Below are 5,683 nucleotides of genomic sequence, written 5' to 3' on the forward strand. Positions count from 1 at the left end.
TGGACACCTTTGCTGTGCTTTGCTCAGCTGCCCAGCTCTGCAGAGGCTCCTGCTGTGGTGCAGAGCATGGTGTGACTCTGGAGCTGGTCTCAGGGTAGGATGCTGAGCGCTGCAGCAGGAGAGCATCTGTGAAGCATAGAGCAGCCTGAGCAGCTCTGCACCTCGGCCATGGGGCCAGCTAAGCACCTCTGCTTAGGATCATTTGAATGGTCCTCACTCACACTTTGGTGCCAGCCATATCCCAAACAAGGCTCCTGCATTCCTGCCTCCTCGAAATGTTCCCACTCTTATCTGTGTTCTTCATCACATCAGTCTTTCTTGGGGTAGGGTAGTGGTAGCTGTGCTCAGAAATCACAGACCGAGCACAGCTAGCATCATGGTGCATAAACACAGCCTCTTAATTCTTCTCCCTGGTAGAAGAGGAGGCCATGGATTGCACTAGAAAAGACCTAGTTATTCACATGGATACCCACCAGCTCCTAGACATTACCATAGTCTGTTCTCTCTGATGTTAGGCATTTTTTTACTAATATGTCCACTTTAAAAAAAAAGGAGAACAATAAAACCTCAACCCCAGCCTCAAAACACTGCTAAGCATGAGTCCTGTGGTAAGATTCAACAAACTCCAAGCCAAGATAAGTGTGTTTCATATCTTAATACTAGAAGAATGTTGCATGCCTTCTATATTCCAATGAAAGCAGTTTTTTCCACAATACAGAAGATTAATAAAATACTCTTCCATAGAAATAACTAAACAAAAGCTGCTGTTTGTTGGCTTACTGTAGGTGTGTGTGAAATCTTAAGTGAGTGATACAGGAAACTCTCTATGTATGTTCTGCATTTCATAAAAAAGAGGTGCCTGAAATGCCCTTAAGTCCATGAAACATGATGATAAGCAACAGATGCATGATCTTGTTGGCTGCCAGCAGAAGACTGCACATTTGTGAGGTGAGAGAGAAACCTTTGCTACTTCTAGCTTTTTTTTTTGAACAGGCTGAATGCTAAAGATATCTGTTAGAGTTGAAAGAAAGGGGAGAAGAGAGCATAATTTTCACACTTCTTTACTCAACATGCTTATTTAGGAGAGAGATTGGGGGGGAAGTAAAGACACCTGTTTTCTTTCTATTTTTAAAGAACTCTCTTCTTACAACGTGGTGAGTATGTTCTCAACACTCAAGCAGTTGAGCATATCCCAAAAAAGGCTGGCAGGCAGGATGGGTGTGTGTGGTGCTATGTGAGGGCGTGTCAGTGGAGCAGCTGAGGTGTTGTCTAGCCAGGTGGTTGGCAGCACAAGCAAGGATTGCCTGTTGGTGGGGAGAGCATCTGTGACTGCTGGCAGTAGTTGAAACTGGATGCAGCTCCATCCCTGAAAACCTGTACCCATCTCCAGAGAGCGTTCTGGCTCTGCCAGCCTGATCCTTTGATATCCTAGACTGGGTCTTGACAAGCAGCATGTTCTGGTTTTAACCAGACCTTGACAGATGTTTTTGTGAAATGCTAAATGTAGATGGCATTGGAAGAGTGGGTTTGCTGGAGAACTTTGGAGATACAATCCATGCTGCAGAAGGGAGCAGAGTGAGCGTGCAGCGCTGATACCTCTGTGTGGGAGAAAGCTACAGCTGTCCCCCTTTTCTTCTCCTTCTCACATCCCAGCCTCTCGTTTCAGCAGATGTGACGTTTAAACATATCACTGTATGGGCAACGCAAACAGCATGTTTTCTATACTAGTCCCACAGCTGTACACCAAAAGTCAAGCTGTTGCAGGGTATGAATAGTGGAATTAAGGTTAGTTTCTTTAGTCCCTCTGCTCTCACTGGATTTCTGCAGCTGCCAGCTACCTGGCAGATATTACCCTTCAACAGCGCTACAAGCAGGAGAAGTAATTCCCACAGGTAATCCATCATCATCTGTTTACAAGTGCTGTCACTTCTGTACAGTGACTTAGAGAAATGATGCTCTGGTAAATCTTCCTAAAATAAGGGGTGGTAGAAATTACAGCCACCAATAGCTCGGGTCAGGCTGAAGTCAATGCTCTTGTGCTCCCTGAAGCTGTGACAATAATAAAACAAAACCAACAAGGAATGCAGTCTTCATCCATTTTGAGACATTGATTTCCTCCCTCTTTTGAAAAACCCTCCCACTAATTTCCACAGCACATAGTGCTGGTGGGACCTCAGCCCCTTCTCCTTTGTGCCACCGGTGAGGTTAGATGGGAGGCTGGTCCCATGCACCTCACAGCCACGTACTTTATCCTGATTAGAAGGCATTATCTTTTCCATAATACCTTGAACTATCCTACTTAGTCTCTCTTGCCTTCTACTATAGCTTCCAAAATTATTTTTGTTGCTGTGAGCATAACCCTGTTTACTGAGATTTAAGTGAATTAGAAACAATATACATATATGTGTATTCCTAGGACCCATAATAATGGTTCAGATGCCTCTTAACCGCAAAATAAAATTGAAATAACTCCTTCCTGGCTCAGTATTGTGCAAAATGTGTGCTTACAGAGACCATCTTAAACTCTTACATGCTAAAGATGTAGTGGTTGATCAATGATACCTTCCTTCCTAAAGGGGTTCAGTTCTTATAGCTTAAAGATGACAATGCATTTAGTAGACGCACAGCGATTCTTTATAATGGTTTTGACACTTAAAAACAATTTGTGATGACTTTGATGGCCTGTACGATGCAGATAGCTCCCTTCAGTGAAAGACTTTACCCATTTAAAAGCATAATTGCACTGACATTTATTTAATAAATTAAGCAGCTGCCAAATTTTTTTCCTCTCTAAAGTGGACTGCTTGAAAATATATGGGCAGTTAACCAGCAAAATAGTTTCTTATCAGCCTGCTAAGTGAAAGCACAGATCAAACCTGTTCAGAATAGGACTTTTATGAACATTCATAATGGAAGGAAAATGACCTTGTGTGGCAAAGCACAGAACCCTATTATAAGTTATAGGCAGAGTCACACATGCATAGATGAGAGAGAAAAACTGCCACATTCCTGAAGGGGCAAAGCAGATCTGGAGGGTAAAACGTTGTAGAAGAGAGAATAGACAAGAAGAAAAAAAAAAAAAAATCATCCAAAGAATAACAAAAGAGAAATAAAACACATTGAAAAGGACAACAGGCTAAGAGACCTTCACCAATGCTTGGACAACCATAAAGAGTTAAGCTGCAATGAAAGCTCATAACTAAAGCTAAAAGACCTTAAAACCTGCTCCCCACCCTCCCCATAGCAGACACCCCACTGCATAGTGCCTGCCCTGGGCTGAGCCACGGGCTTAAACATCAGCACAGAACTTACCTTGGCAAAACCCGCTCTGAGTTCCCCACCTGCTTCTGACCCTACCCTCAAACTCTCAGCAAACAACAGCTAATTAGCAATTATCACAGAGACCATCCCTGCCCCCCCCCTTTTTTTTTTTTTTTTTTTTTTTTTTTTTTTTTGAGCCCAGCCCTGCTATGGGTGCTCAACTTGGCTCCTGGAACCTGCTCCAGCCTTTGTCCTTGCTGCTCCACGCTCCGCCCTGCACCCAGCATGGGCCGGCATTCCCTGGGTATGTTTTGGTGTCTCCCCAGCCGCAGGGCCCAAGCATTTCCTGCAGATAGGCATGGTGGTAGGCGGCTCCCTCGATAGCACATTCTCCTTACGGCTGTGGCCACAGGCACAGCTCCTTCCCTGGGAGCCACGGTGTCCCGCGGGGTCCTTGCCATCCCCTGGTGCACTAGAGAGCTGGGAGAGGTCTGTCTTCTGAGAGATGACTTGGCTTTACAAGTTCACGAAACCACATTTAAAGAAAAGTAAACAGTGTCACTTAAATTACCTACCCGTGGAGAATTTCTTCCCTCCAGCAGGACTTTGTGGTTCATGTGACATAACTGCACCGTCTCTGCTGAGAGGTGTGTTGGAGAGAAAGCCGGAGTGCTGTGAGGGAGGTGGCCCAGCTCATTAAAGGGTGACCTTTTCCATTAACTACCTGAGGAACAGGTACCACCACTCACCTCTGCTCTTGGGGTGTTTGGCACAACCTCACGTGAATTCCAGCATGTTTCGACTGCCCAGCAGATTGAGTGCATTCAGCTCATGACTAAAAAAAGCTGTTTTATAAGACTGCCAGCCCTGCAGACCCTCTCAGGGCTGTGAAAGACAGGCTGTGTTCCTCCTGGCACTGGCTGCCTCATCCATAATCCCGTCCCACTGAGATGCCTCACAGGCGTGGTGAAGGTACAGCTGAAGCCTGTGAGACATGATTTGTGAGCCAGGTGCAGTTTAAGCACCAGCAGCTAGAAAAAACATAATTTTTTAAAAAAATTTTAAGTGAGCAGATCTGATATTTGAGTGACATAGAACCAATAAATATGTGGTGGTTTTCTGTGGTGTTTTTTTTTTGTTTGTTTTTTGTTTTTTTTTTTTTGAGAGTAACATTTCAGAGTGAAGCTGGAGTTGGAGCTCTTAACCTCAGAAGCTGGGACAGAGCCATGCCATATATTTTTATGTGGCAGTACAGGAAGAAAGGTTATCATGTTTTAGTTAGCTAAAAGAAGTCTGAAAAGTTACCTTTTGCTAAAACCTAACCTCAGCTCCTTCCCCTAAAACTGTGAAGAAATTTCACACTATAAAAATGTGAATTTTGAAAACACAGCTGCTTGCCCTGACTCCCTGGTTGAAGTAAAACTGAGAAAAAATAAAAAAAATCTGGAGAAATTTAAATGTTATCTTTCTTCCTATTAAAAATTTCACTGGATAGCCTGCCAGAGTACTAACTGACCTCCAGAAGCAGGGTCTGCATGTGACAGTCTGTTTGTCCCTCTCGCTCCCTGTGTGACTGCAGGCATCGTTTTCACAGTCATCTCCTTTGGTTCATGGGGATCACTTAGTGATGCTGCTCTGGGAACTGCACATCTCCAACAGCAAGTCCACAAATGTCTTTTATCTGAGCACAGAGGTTTTCCTCCCCAGCTATTTACAGAATCCCAAGAAGTGTTAATCAGGAAGTTTCAAACAGTAAAGTATTTCCAGTTAAGTGCAGCCTTAACCCAAGGGGCAACTATTCCTACTTCTGAAGCATCAGCCTATGCGCTCGTTGTTGAAGTAAAAACAAATATCCCACTAGGACATTTAGATTGTCATTGTCATCCTCAAAACTCAGTGGTGTGGGATATAAAAATACCTTTACTTTTAAAAATAACAAATTGTCAAAATATACCAAGATGTTGTGAGAAAAAGATTATTTAAACACAGATCTGATTCTCGTAGTAACCTGTTTTGGGCTATCAGATTTATGGGTTTTCTGGTGATCTTTCAAACTCCATAGGGTATGGAGTTGCATAATATCATGTATAATTTAATAATTTTATCTATGTTATCCTTATTTCTATATGACTTGTGTGTTGGTATCACAGTTTTATAGACCATTTGGTGCGAATTTCTTCTAGTTTTGTCTTCATTTTGCCATGTGGCAGTAATCCAGTTGACGGGAGGAGTGATGGTAATTCTTCCCAAATTAAAGCAAGTTGTGTTATGGCTCCTTATATGCAAATTCTTGTGTCAGCTCAGCTCTGACAAGTGCTCTCCTGTAAGTTGAGGAGCACGGGACTCCAGGACAAGTGTGCTGTTCAGACAGCAGTGAATGAGATATCACTGCTACGTAGCTAAGTTTGTCTGGCATCTGTCT

The 5,683-nt window shown here is 43.4% G+C and overlaps 1 long non-coding RNA gene across 2 annotated transcripts; it reads right to left on the reverse strand.

The window, feature by feature from the left end:
- Positions 1-271: 271 nt before the first annotated feature.
- LOC120750947 (uncharacterized) lies at positions 272-4,140 on the reverse strand. 2 transcript variants are annotated; one of them, XR_005700215.1, is made up of 3 exons: positions 4,011-4,140; positions 3,837-3,933; positions 272-410 (listed from the first exon to the last, which is right to left on the reverse strand). It is a non-coding gene; the product is annotated as an uncharacterized LOC120750947 (long non-coding RNA). The 2 variants fall into 2 exon arrangements; XR_005700214.2 differs by lacking the exon at positions 272-410 and adding an exon at positions 1,368-2,049.
- Positions 4,141-5,683: the final 1,543 nt, after the last annotated feature.

The sequence above is a fragment of the Hirundo rustica genome, chromosome 3 (assembly GCF_015227805.2).
Source record: "Hirundo rustica isolate bHirRus1 chromosome 3, bHirRus1.pri.v3, whole genome shotgun sequence".
Lineage (NCBI taxonomy): Eukaryota > Metazoa > Chordata > Aves > Passeriformes > Hirundinidae > Hirundo > Hirundo rustica.